The sequence below is a fragment of the Opisthocomus hoazin genome, unplaced genomic scaffold (genome assembly GCF_030867145.1).
Source record: "Opisthocomus hoazin isolate bOpiHoa1 unplaced genomic scaffold, bOpiHoa1.hap1 HAP1_SCAFFOLD_121, whole genome shotgun sequence".
Taxonomy (NCBI): domain Eukaryota; kingdom Metazoa; phylum Chordata; class Aves; order Opisthocomiformes; family Opisthocomidae; genus Opisthocomus; species Opisthocomus hoazin.
The window spans coordinates 223,703-237,072 of NW_027449004.1; the positions used below are offsets into that span (position 1 = coordinate 223,703).

General features: G+C 65.8%; 1 long non-coding RNA gene across 1 annotated transcript; it reads left to right on the top strand.

The window, feature by feature from the left end:
* The first annotated feature begins 9,726 nt into the window (after window positions 1–9,726).
* LOC142360134 (uncharacterized) lies at window positions 9,727–10,223 on the top strand. Its single transcript, XR_012762850.1, has 3 exons — window positions 9,727–9,810; window positions 9,905–10,069; window positions 10,179–10,223. It is a non-coding gene; the product is annotated as an uncharacterized LOC142360134 (long non-coding RNA).
* The last annotated feature ends 3,147 nt before the right edge of the window (window positions 10,224–13,370 follow it).

Below are 13,370 nucleotides of genomic sequence, written 5' to 3' on the forward strand. Positions count from 1 at the left end.
GAGGTGGACTGAGAACTGGCTGAATGGCAGAGTTCAGGGGGTTGTCATCAGCGGCGCTGAGTCTAGTAGGAGGCCGGTAACTAGCGGTGTGCCCCAGGGGTCAGTACTGGGCCCAGCCTTGTTTAACTTCTTCATCAGTGACCTGGATGAAGAGTTAGAGTGTACCCTCAGCAAGTTTGCTGATGACACCAAACTGGGAGGAGTGGTGGATACACCAGCAGGCTGTGCTGCCATTCAGCGAGACCTGGACAGGCTGGAGAGGTGGCCAGAGAGGAACCTGATGAGGTTCAACAAAGGCAAATGCAGGGTCCTGCAGCTGGGGAGGAACAACCCCAGGCACCAGTACAGGCTGGGGCTGACCTGCTGGAGAGCAGGTCTGCAGAGAGGGACCTGGGTGTCCTAGTGGACGACAGGTTGACCATGAGCCAGCAGCGTGCCCTGGCTGCCAAGAAGGCCAATGGCATCCTGGGGTGCATTAGGAGGAGTGTGGCCAGCAGGTCAAGGGAGGTTCTCCTTCCCCTCTGCTCTGCCCTAGTGAGGCCTCATCTGGAGTACTCCATCCAGTTCTGGGCTCCCCAGTTCAAGAAAGATGAGGAGCTGCTGGAGAGAGTCCAGAGGAGGGCTGCGAGATGGTGAGGGGACTGGAGCACATCTCCTACAAGGAAAGGCTGAGGGAGCTGGGCTTGTTCAGCCTGAAGAAGAGAAGGCTGAGAGGGGATCTTAGAAATGCCTCTAAACATCTGCAGGGTGGGTGTCAGGAGGATGGGGCCCGACTCTTTTCAGTGGTTCCCAGCGACAGGACAAGGGGCAATGGGCACAAACTGAAGCAGAGGAAGCTCCAGCTGAACCCGAGGAAGAACTTCTTCCCTCTGAGGGTGACGGAGCCCTGGCCCAGGCTGCCCAGGTAGTCTGTGGAGTCTCCTTCTCTGGAGATATTCCAGCCCCGCCTGGACGTGATGCTGAGCAGCCTGCTCTGGGTGACCCTGCTTGCGCAGGGGGTTTGAACTAGATGACCCACAGAGGTCCCTTCCAACCCCGAACATTCCGTGATTCCGTGACCCACAGAAGTCCCTTCCAACCCCGAACATTCCGTGATTCCGTGACTCACAGAGCGCCCTGGCAACCCCCAAACATTCCGTGGTTCCGTGGTTCAGTTGAGTGTGCAGGGAGCGTGCAGGGAGTGTGCAGAGAGGCCAGGCTTGCACAGGGAGCAAGTCGTGAGCGTGGAGCGTGAGCAGTGACCATGCAAGGAGCACGCGGTAAGTGTGCATTAAGCGTGCAGTGAGTGTGCAGACAGGCCAGGAGCGTGCAGGGAGCTTTCTACGATGGCATGACTGGCTGGGTAGATGAGGGGAGAGCCGTGGGTGATGTCTGCCTCAACTTCAGCAAGGCTTTCGACACGGTCTCCCATCACATCCTCCTAGGGAAGCTCAGGCAGTGTGGGCTGGACGAGTGGTCGGTGAGGTGGACTGAGAACTGGCTGAATGGCAGAGTTCAGGGGGTTGTCATCAGCGGCGCTGAGTCTAGTTGGAGGCCGGTAACTAGCGGTGTGCCCCAGGGGTCAGTACTGGGCCCAGCCTTGTTTAACTTCTTCATCAGTGACCCGGATGAAGAGTTAGAGTGTATCCTCAGCAAGTTTGCTTATGACACCAAACTGGGAGGAGTGGTGGATACACCAGCAGGCTGTGCTGCCATTCAGCGAGACCTGGACAGGCTGGAGAGGTGGCCAGAGAGGAACCTGATGAGGTTCAACAAAGGCAAATGCAGGGTCCTGCAGCTGGGGAGGAACAACCCCAGGCACCAGTACAGGCTGGGGCGGCCCTGCTGGAGAGCAGCTCTGCGGAGAGGGACCTGGGTGTCCTGGTGGACGACAGGCTGACCATGAGCCAGCAGCGTGCCCTGGCTACCAAGAAGGCCAATGGCATCCTGGGGTGCATTAGCAGGAGTGTAGCTAATTGGGGCGCCCTCGTCAGCAGCGCTAAGGTAGAGCGGGGCGCTGATTGCCCCGGCTGTGATGGGGGCGGGATTTGGGGGGTTTGTGGCGTCCCGACCCCCCCCGCTGTGGCCCCACCGGCACTTTGGGGGGGGGGGCACACCCGAACTGCGGGGAGGGGGGCGGAGCGTGACGCGGTGCCCGGGAGGGGCGGGGCACGGGGGGTGGGGCGATGGTGGCTTGGGAGGGGGCGAGCAGCCAATAGGCGGTGCGGGCGCTGACGTCATGCGCAGCCATTGGCCGAGGCGCCGCCGCTCAGCGCGTGCGTTCTGAGCCCGGGTCAGCGTCAAGCAATACGTGGGGTGGGGGGAGGGGAGGGGGGGACACCCGCGCCGTGACAGGCTCCCACGGTGCCACCCAGCCGGGGTGGGGCCGGGGTGGGGGGGGCTGTGCTGTGACCCCCTGCCGCGCGCAGGCCTCGAGGCTGAGCACCGCCCCGCTCATGACATGTGTGGGCTGTGGGAAGGGGGGAACCCGGGGGGTGTCTGTGGGGCTCCCCGCACCCCGCCCTGTGCAGCCGGGGGGGGCTGTGGGGGTCCCCGTCCCTGGGCGCAGCGTGGGGGGTGGGGTGGGGCTGTGTCCCCGTGGGGGGGCGGAGCCGTAGCCATAAAGCTGCGGGGGGGGGGGGTGGGGGCACGTCCCCTCCCGGCGGTGCGGAGCGATGCGGAGCGGAGCGGGCTGCGGTACCCCCGGCAGCGGCGGCTCTGCAGGGCCGGTGAGCGCCGGGGGGCTTTTGGGACCAGGGGGGCTCCGTGCGGGTCCCGTGCGGGCCACAGCCCCCTGACACCCGCCCCGCCGGTCTCCTCTCTCCACAGGTCTCGGCCTACCCCCGGCCCCCCCCCGATGCCTCTGCCCGCCCCTCCGCATCCCTCCCCCCCCTCCCGGTTTATTTTCCTGTTTTTGTTGGTTGGATGGTTGGGCTTTTTCCTACCCCGCACCCCTCCCTTGTTTCTCCCTTCCCTCTGCCTGCAGCAAGATGGTGCAGAAGGAATCTGAGATCCCCGGTTTCCACCGCTCCTTCAAGGTAAGGGGGTATTCCCCGCCCCTGTGATGCTCTGGGGGGGGTAGGGGTTTGGGGTGCTCCGGGGGGGGACGGGAGGGTGCGGGGTTGGGGTGCGGGTCCGCGGCGGCTGGATCCCCTGCCCGGAGTGGGGGGGGCGGCACGGACACACATCAGCGACCTCCCCCCTTCCCTCTCCCCCCCGAGGAGAGAGGGGAGCGCCCAGGGTGCTGCCACCCAACCCGGGCCGCAGGACCCCCATGTTCCGCCGGTCCCGGGGGTCGGGGTGCTCCCCGAGGGGGGTCAGAAGACACCCCCCCCACACCCCCCCCCCCACCGCAATGCTTTGCTCACCCCGCTGCAGCTCCCATGGGTGTCCCCCGTGGGGTGGGTCAGCGGGTGAGCTGCATGTTCCCCCCCCCCCAGCTGCACCCATTCACCGCACGTCTGTGAGCAGGGGGTGGGGGGCTGCTGGGCCCAGCCTGGGACCTGTTGTGCGAGGGCCAGATCCTGGCAGGGGGTCTGCAGCCAGGGCACCAGGACCCCCGTCCCTCCCGACCGCTGTCAGGCGAGGGGGGTGCGAGGGGGGGGTCTGGGTCCCCCAAACGCTCTCGTCAGCCAGGCAACTTCGTGGGAGGTTTGTTTAGTTTGGCTCCTGGGGCTGCGAGGGATGCTGGGAGCTCACCCGAAACCTGCCCGGCTTATTTTAGCTGACACCTAATGCTGCTTTGAGGACTTCTGGCTGGGGTTTGGGCCCCCCCTCCATCCTTTGCACCCCGGGTGGTTGGGGACCAGGATGGGGGGGACACGGGGGACACCTCGGATGCGCTGCCGGAGCCGCCGCGCAGCGTCTGCCCTGTGTGTCCCATCCCCCAAACCTTTTGTGCGCCAGTGCTGCGGCAGCGGGCAGGGCCCCCTGTCCCCGGTGTACACCCCTGGTGCCCCCCCCCGGGAGGCCTCATCCTGCCCGTGGTGCAGGGACTTGGGCCCGAGCCGCTCGTCCCCGCCATGACATGGGGGCCTTGGGGGGGCTGGAGGCTGACATCGCACTCCGCAAACCCTGATACTGTCTTTTTTTAGGGGGGTGAGGGGGGAATCTGGCCAAACGCTGCGCAGGAGCGTTTTCAGGCATCAGGAGTGGTGCTTGGTTGGGGGGAGATGCTCGTGGCATCCCCGCACCGCGATGGGGACTCCCCGGCCCCTCGAGAGCCGCCCCGGCAGCAAACAGGCGCTTTCGGGCTGTTTCTGGCGGCAGTGGCCGGGGCTGGCTGCTCCCGCGCCGCACTGGGGCTGGCAGCTGGCCCGGGCACCGGGGCACCGGGGCGGGTTGGGGAACGCCGCCGGGAGCTGCTGCCTCCACCCAAACAGATTTCGTAACCCCGTGGAGGACGGGGCCCTTTCGCCTCGCGGCCGGGTGCCCCCGGCACTGCCCTGTCCCGCAGTGGGGTGGCTCGGGGGGGTGGCTGAAGTTCCCCATGTCCCCTTTGGGGTGCTGGGGGCGGAGGCGCTGGGTTTGGGGTGGGGGAGGCAGTGGTTCCCACACCCATCACCCATGCGGGGTGCAGGGAGGGTTGGGAGCGGGGCCCAATCCTGCCAGGTCACGGGCATCACGCAGCCACGGGCACGGCGCTCACCGGAGCGGCGCTGAGTGGGCTCCGGCCCCCCGTGACCTTGCGGGGAGGTGGGAGGACGCGGTGCGGTGGCTCCAGAGCCCGTCCTGCCCTGTGGCTCTTCTTCCTTCCCCCCTTGCTGTAGTTCAGGTCAGGGTGGATATTCGGGGCTGGGTTGGTACGCGCAGACCCAGTCCCTCTCATCATCGCACGCGTGCCGGCCTGGGGCTGCTGGCACAGAGGCATGACCCCGCGGCAACATCCCCGGCAGGAGACGTGGTCAAACCCTTCCTCCTCCTCCTCCTCCTCCTCCTCTTCCTCCGGCTCTGCTGCATCCCTCTGGCAGCAGTGCCATGAGCCGGTGCCCTGCACGAGCAGAGCGTGTGCCAAGGCCAGCGGCATGCCTGGACCGGGCGGGCGGCGGCAGCTGGTCCAGCGGCTGCTGTCTCACTCGTGTTCTTGGCCCTTGCAGGAACAAAACCCCTTCGAGCTGGCGTTTGACCTGGAGCCCGTCTTCGAGTGCCCTGGACGTCGGGATGTCGGCCCTCTGCATTCCCCCGAAGGTGTTGGGGGCCTGCCCCGGGGGTGGCGATGCTGGGCGGAGCGCAGGGTGGCTGGGGGTGACTCAGGCCAGTGGCTTTGCTCCGGCGCAGATGTGCCTTTGAGTCAGCCCATCGACATCCCCAGCACCAAGAAAAGGAACAAGAAGCAGCACTGCAGAGCCACCGACAGCTTCTCCGGCAGCTTCGAAGGTGAGCAGGGCTGCCCAGGGACCCCAGGGGTCCCCCCCTGGGCTGCGGCAGGGCTGGGGCCCTCCTGGTGTCCCCAGGCTCGGGGACAGCCGTGGTGTCCCGTGCCACGGTGGGGCCGGCAGCTCAGGCGCCCTCTCTCCTGCCAGATGTTTACCGGCTGCACGGCGAGGTGCTGGGAGAAGGGGCCCAAGGCAGAGTCCAGTCCTGCGTTAACCTCGTCACCAACAAGGAGTACGCAGTGAAGGTAAAGCTCTGCGGCTTGGGGCTGCAGAGCCGGCTCCTGCCCACCCCCTGTCTCAGTTTCCCCTTCTGCCCTCCGCATCCTGGGCTCCTGGCTCTCCTGGCTGTGTGGAGCTGGCACAGGATGACAGTTTCATGGGGTAGAGGGGATGGAGAGGGGCAGGAGCGGGGCAGGGCCAGGCCACGCAGGTGGCACGCTGTCCTCTGCCACCGCCCAGCTGCAGGACCTTGGTCAACCCCCTTAGCCACGCTCCTATCCCTGTAAATTAGGGCAGACGCGAGATTAAATTAACGCTTGCGCCACGTCTAGGGACTTGGGGCAAGCAGGGGCATGTGGTGCGGCAGGGTGGCCAGCCCCCACTCGCCCCAGGGAGGTCTTCGTGCCCCTGTGAACACTAGGGGGGTCGGGGTGAGCCAGCTGCTTTTGGGGTCGGGGATGGTGGTGCCGCGACCCTGCACCTCACAGGCTCCCCAGTCACGGCGTGGGGGGGCTGGGACAGGCCCTGTGTCCAAACGCAAGGGGCACTTGGCTTCCCCTGTTGCCCCGGGGTGCTTTTGGGTGGCCAAGGAAAGAAACTGAGGCAGGGGGAGGGCTGCATGGTGGTTGGGTGTTCAGTGTGCCCCGAAGGGCTGGGGGTCAGTGGGACCACCCAGCTCTCCCCCGCGGGTGGAGACCCCCTGCTCACCCCATGGCACGTCCACCAGGCACCCACTGTGCCAGCGCCCGGCGGGGCGAAGGGCCGTGCTCCGCTGCCGGGGCGGCTGCGCCGGGGCTCGGCCGCAGAGCTCGCCTTGGCTGCGGGCCCCGGGAGGGAGCGGCTTGGCCCCGCTGCCGGGAACAGCCTGTTCTGCTGCCTTAACCTCTTCGGGCAACCCCCGCCTGCCTCTGCCCGGCCCCGGGGGTCCCCAGCGCCGGCTGGGTTGGGACGTGGTGGTTGCTGGCCCCGGTCCCTCCCCAGCAGCGGTGCCTCTCCCTGAGTCTCGCCCGCTTTGCCTTGCAGATCATCGAGAAGCGCCAGGGCGACGTCTGCAGCGGGGTCTTACGGGAGGTGGCGATGCTGAATCTGTGCCAGGGACACAGGTACCGCAGGGCAGCCGCCGTCCCCATCCCCCACCGTGGGCACAGGGCGCGGGCTGAGACCGGGTTGACGCTCGAGACACCCATGGGCGGCAGGCAGGCCGCCCTCCTGTGCGGCTCTCCCTCCGCGTGGCCTCGCCGGGAGCATCCCGAGGCGACGTGGAGCCGCTTGCCATGACGACGGGGCCACGACGGCCGAGTTGGAGCAGTGCCAAGGGGCGAGCCGAGCTGCCGCCGCGGCGTTTGCCGTCCCGCCGCGGAGAGCTGCTGAGCGGGGCTGTTTCTGGAGCGGGGCGAGCGAGCCAGGAGTGTCTGCGAGCAATTAGGGAGCGGGGCCCGGCGCTGGAAGCCCCTCTCCCCACTGGAATGTGGCCGGGGGCCCCAGCCGCGTGGTTTCAGTCGCTGGAAACCCGATTTTCTCCTCCGTTGGCCCTCCCCCGGGGAGCCGTGTGGGGTGGGGGGCTGCGGGGAGGGGGGGACCCCACGATCTTTCTGGGGGGATGCCAGGCTGACGCCGCTGTCCCCGCAGGAACATCCTGCAGCTGATCGAGTTCTTCGAGGAGGAGGAGAGGTTTTACCTGGTGCTTGAGAAGATGAGGGGAGGTGAGTGTGGTGCCGGGGCGGGGGGAGCGGGGGCGGCAGGAGCCCCCCCAACACCCACGAGCCCCCACTCCGCTCTCGCCCGGCCGCAGGCTCCATCCTGACCCACATCCAACGGAGATGCCGCTTGAACGAGCTGGAGGCCAGCATGGTGATGCGGGACATCGCCAGCGCCCTGCACTTTTTGCACAGCAAAGGTGAGCCGAGCCACCCCGGGGTGCAGCCGTGCCCCCCCCAGCCGGGGGGTGCTGCCCCCCCCTCCTGCCCGGGGAGGCGGCCGCGGGCGCGCAGGGTCAGGCCCGGCTGCGTCGTGTTGTCGTGGTGCGGAGTCTGCTCCTTCGGTTTGGCCGGGACTCTGGGCCAGCAGCAATTTGTGCCCTTCGCCATGACGCGGGCGGTTATTTGGGGTGGGGAGGGAGGGGTCCCTGCGCCACCCCCAGACCTTCTGCTGTGGAAATCTTGGGGGGGGGGGGCAGGATTTTCCACTCATCGCCTCTTCTCCCCCCTCCCAGGAATTGCTCACAGGGATCTAAAACTGGAAAATATTATGTGCGAGCGCCTGGACCAGGTGAGCGGGGAGCAGCGGGTGGTGCTGGGGCTGGGGGGGCCCTGGTTCCCCGCAGGGGATGCTGCTGCGGCAGCTGGGGCGCGAACACGGGGCTGAGGGTACCCGGGGGCTGCTGGGGGGGGGTCACTGACCGCTGCTCCCCCCCCTCCCCAGGTCTCCCCGGTGAAGATCTGTGACTTCGACCTGGCAAGTGGCATCAAACTGAAGGGGAATTGCTCCCCCATTTCCACCCCGGAGCTGCTCTCGCCGGTAAGCGTGCAGACCATGGGGCAGGGGGGGTATAATGTCGATGGGGGGGGTCCTGAGGGGGGGGGGAGGGGGTGTGGAATGTCCATGGAGGGGGGAATGTCCATGGAGGGGCCCCTCGAGGCTTTGGGGCTGCGTGCAGCCCCCCGCTACTCGTCGCTCCCGTCGCTGCGGGACCCCGCCTCGACGGCAGCGGCAGGCGAGATGCAGTTCCGTAACGCGGGGGGGCCAGGCAGCGCAGGGGGGGCTGGCGCAGAGCCCGGGCTGCCGTGAGCCTTAGCAACTGCCGGCCCCGGCGGAGGCGGCTGCACGGAGGCTGCGCTTTCGGGGAGAAGTGGGTCAGGCGAGGGGCTGGGGGGGCCACTGTGATCCCCCTCACTCCGGTTGTGGGTGAGAGGGGGCTGGGGCTGCTTGCGTGCGGTGCAGCCCCTGCAGGGTGTGCACCCTGAAAGCTTCTGGGGTGCCCCTGTGTTGCAAGGAGCTGTCTCACATTTGGGGGGGGGCACATACCAAGCCTGCCCACCCCTGCAGAAAGCCCTGCTCCCCTTATCACCAGCAGCAGGGCCCCCCCCGCGCAGGGATTTGCCCTGTGCCCCGCTGTTTTCGGGGTGCTCACGGTGTTTCCGGGGTGCTCATGTGCTGGGGGGGGGCAGACCCTGGCCCACGCGGGGTGCCCAACAGCAGAGATGGGGGCCAAAACACCCCCCCCCCCTTGTTCCTCCGCGTTTCCCCTCTGCCAGGGGGAGGACCTGAATTTCTGAGGTGTCCCGAGTTTCCCGTTCTCAGCAGCGGGGGCAGAGGGGGGCTGTTTTCCCTGCCGGGTGGAAGCCCATGCAGGGTGCTGCGGGTTGGGCTTGCGTGGGTGTTTTTCTTCTTCTTGCGGTGGCATCAGCTGCCAAGGCCAGCGAGGCGTCTCATTTGGAGGCCTCTCGTTATGTTATGGGGTGATTATCTGCTGGCTGCAGCTCTGCTCTCCCCTGGTCACGAGGTGGTGCGGGCTGCAGGTTGGGTCACGTGCGCTGGAAAGCCCCAGAGCCCCGGGAGCTGTGGGGGAACCATGGGGGAACGGGACCACTGGCTCTCGCCTCGCGCCAGCGTTAACTCCTCCGGCACCCGGATCCGGCGCCCGCTGCGGCGGCCCTGCCCGCGTCAGGCGGGGGAACAGGCAGAGCCGGCTCCGTCCCCGCCGCCCGCCCGCCATGTCCCGGGTGATGGGACGGACGCTGCCCCGCTGAGCCGGCCCGGTGGCGGCAGTGCTGGGGGGCAGTCTGGGGGGGGTGTTGCACCCCTTTAGGGTTTTATTTTTTTCGGGGTGGCAGGGCTGTGACATCCCCCGCGTGGCGATGGGAAACCTGGCCGGGATGATCTGCCCTGCCAGGACCAAACCCGGGAAGCGGCCGTGTCTGCACCCTCATTTTGGAGGGGGTAGCCCCTTACTTCTGGCAAACACCCCCCCGTCCCTGTCTCTCAGCTCTGCCCCATCGCTCCCCTGTCCTTTGGGGCTCACCCCCGCCTCTCCCCGCAGTGCGGCACCGCCGAGTACATGGCCCCGGAGGTGGTGGAAGGTTTCAAGAGCGAGGAGGCACCCACCTACAACAAGCGCTGCGACCTGTGGAGCCTGGGCGTCGTCCTGTACTTCATGCTGAGCGGGTACCCCCCCTTCGTGGGCCACTGCGGCTCCGACTGTGGCTGGGACGACGGCCAGGCGTGCGACACCTGCGAGGTGCGTGGCAGACCCCGGCAGTGTCGAAACCCGCCGCTGGTTTGGCAGCACCCCTCCCAGCTCAGCCCCTTTTTTATTTGCCCCCCCCAACCAGGGTATGCTCTTCGAGAGCGTCCAGGAAGGGAAGTACGAGTTTCCTGACAAGGACTGGGCGCACATCTCCTCTGGGGCCAAAGATCTCATTTCCAGGCTGCTGGTGACAGATGCCAAGAAGCGGCTCAGTGCGGCCCAGGTCCTGGAGCACCCCTGGGTGCAGGGGGTGAGTGCTGCTGCCCCCCCCTCCCCCCCCCCTCCACTCCCCAATGCCGGGGTGGGGGGACACCCCATTGCGGGGTGCTCGGCTCTGACCTGGCTGGGTTTCGTTGCAGTGTGCCCCGGATAACAGCCTGCCGACCCCCATCATCTTGTAGAGGTGAGCGTGGGTGGCCCTGGGGTGGGGGTGGGGGACACATTCCAGCCCCCCAAATCCTGGCCCCCTCTCCCCAGAGCTCCTCTCTCAGCTCTGCTTGGCTGCAGCTCTCGCCATCTGGGCAGCTGTTGCAGCACGTGATTCGGGCTGGAGCCGTGTTTTTGGTGCCTGACCCATCTGGCGTGGCATGCGCGCGAGGGGACACCCCGATATTTTCCCCCCAACCTCCCTGCAGCCCCCCGCATCCCACCCTGAGCCGCTTTCTCCCCGCAGGAAGAGCAGTGCCAAAGAGCTCACCTCCTTTGCCGCAGAGGCCATCGCCGTCAGCCGCCAGCTGACATGGTGCGACAAGGACGAGGAAGAGGAGGTGGAGGAGGAAGCACGGCCCGTCACCATCAGTGCTACCTCATGGGTCATGCAGCTCTACCCCTCCCTGAGTCCAAGCTGGCTAAGCGGCGGCAGAAGAGCAACCTGGTCAAGGCGGTGGCTGCTGGGCAGCACCTGGTAGCCCCCGTGGTCGTGGTGGCTGACCAAGCGTGAGCTGCACCCCTCGGACCTGCTGTACCCCACGTCCCCCCCATCCTCCTTCTTTCTTCCCGCCCCCCCCAACCCCCACCATTTCTGGCTAGTGACAAGATCAGGACTCGTCCCTGTGGCTGGTTTCCAGGGTTTTGCTGATCTTGTAGGTCTGGGGTTGGGAGGGTTTCTTGAAGATCTGTTTTTTAAGGTATTAAATCATTAAGGTTGCTTCACCCAGGACATCTGACTGACACACGGACTTTTGTTTCCCCGACTCTTGGTTTCTGCTCTGAGATTTTTTCCTCCCTCCCTGACACCAAAGGACTCTTTGTATCCGCGGCCGCTTTGCCGAGTTCAGCTCATTTCATGCTGTGAACAAAAGGCCCTCGGTCGTGTTTTCGACAACGGGAGTTGCGTTTTAACCTCGTCCCTCCCTTCGGAGCTGCGGGTCTTTCTCCGATGTTGGGGTCGATCCCACAAACCCCCCCTCCCGGGGGTCTGGGAGGCATCTCCCGGGCGCAGGGAACCCCGCCGTCCCGTGCTCGGGGGCATCCCCGGCTGCGCTTCGAGGGGCTGCGGCGGGCAGGGAGCAGCTCGGGCCGGGGAGAGACGGTGCCAGCGAGGGAGCAGCTCCCCGTCCCACTGAGCCACCCTCTCTCCTCGGCAGCCTGCTTTCAGAGTAAGCTGTTCACCCCTTTTTTTTCTTTTTTTTTTTTTCTTTTTTAATTGTTTTTAAACTGCTAGCTGTGCTTTTCTGCAGGGCATGGAGAAATGTCTTCCTTTCCCCCCGCGCTCCGGCCGGCGGCTCCCTGGGGGTAAGGTCAGAGCCGGGGGGATGCTCAGGCGCCTGGGGCCGTGCTCTTGCGCTGGGTCGGGCGTTGCACCCCTGTTTGTGGAGGGGGGCGCTCACCAGTGGCTGGTGGAGGTGCAGGGCAGGATGAGGTCTCCAGGGCGGCTGGAGCAGCCAGAAAATATTACCCCTGCGGGAATAGCGGGGTGCTCTGTGGGAAGGGAAGGGCCCCCCTTTAAAGAGCACTGGGACTTGTTGCAGGGCAGTGTGACCTGGCGTGGCTTCGAGCTGTCCCCGAGGCTGCCGTGGCCGGAGGGTCTGGGGGTGCCGAGGGTGCCGAGTGCCCCAGGATGTGCCGGTGGGCAAGCGGCCGGGCTGGCGGCAGCACCCGAGGGCCACGACACTGGGGAGCAGCTTGGGAAGGGCTCGGGATGCGGGGCCGGAGGGTTTGGGGTCGCGGCGGCAGCGCCTGGGCAGTGCAGTGTGGGACGGGTGGCTGGGGAGAGCTGGGCATGCGTGTTCATGTGTGTGCATCTGTGTTCATGTGTGTTCATGCATGGAGTCACGCTTTCCTCGGAGCTTGCTTTGGGGAAGGGAGGGAATGCTCGCGGGGGAGGGCCTGGGGGTGCTGAACTGGGACGAGGCCCTTGGCTGGTTTCTGCGGAGCGGGGCCAGATCTGTCCGGGTGAGCCAGCAGCGCCCGTGCTGGGGGCCGGGCTGGCCTCCAGCTCGTCCGAACCCCCCCTGGCACCACGCCGGAGGGGCAAAGTCCCGCTGCCTGCCGCGCGTCGTGCCACCGAGCTGCGCCCGCCGCCGTCCCCGCGCCTCACCGGGAGGGAGGGTGCCCCTTCGTTAGCGATCTCCTCTCCCTTCCAGCTTAATGCTTTGAGCTTTATACTCTGAAAAAGCAGCCTCGGCCCATCGTGTGCACAGAGGAAGGCTTTGGGAGCTTGCTGTGAGCCGGGGAAGAGACTCCCCCCAGGTCTTCAGCCGAGGACAGTCACTGTCTCTGAAAGCAAAACAAAGTTCTCCTTTTTGTTTGAAGACTGCTGACAGCAAAACTATGCAATATCTGTTGTTTTTTGTTTCAGGGAGGTGTGTGTGAGTGAGCTTGGGACATGGTGATCTCGGGTGTTGATGGAGCTTGGGGCAGGGACTGTCTTTTCTGGCCCTTCCCGGCCCTTCTGCCGAGCGGCGTCAGTGGGTTGGGAGGGTGCTCCCCCCAAAACCACCTCTGCCCTCTCCCCTGGGTGCCCCCGGTCCCACCACACAGGGTGGGGAGGAGCAGGGCAGCAGCGAGGGGAGACCCCCAGCACAGGCACCGCGACACCCCGGAGAAGCCTCCTTTAAAAAAAAAAAAAAGAAATCCATCTTGATTGTACATTGTTACTTTTTATAGCTTATTTTGTCTTATCAGTTGTCGATAATTCCTTATTGTCTTATAGTAAGAAATACTGAACACTGTACAGTACGCGATGCCTTGAGCTGGTGTTGTGGAAGCTGTTGTTAATGCTGCACGCCGCAGCCTTTTTTAAAAAAGAAAAAAATCTCGGGAAGGGGATGGCAGGGGGAAGTCTCTCCCGTGTTTTTTTGGCCCCCGTGCTGGTGTTGGCAGACTGAATTTCCCTCTCTTCCCGTGCGTAAGGCCGAGCTCTTCCACAGAGAAATGCGGTACATGCTCTGCCTGCAGCGGGTGCGTGGCCGGGGGGCCGCGCGCTGGGCCGGAGCTCGTCCCCATGGGCGCGTTGCCCACGCGTGGGCATCCTCGGCTGGGCCTTTGCGGCGAGGCGGTGGACGTGCCAGCGAGCATCCGAGCTCTTTGCTGGTCGCTCGGCCCAGGCT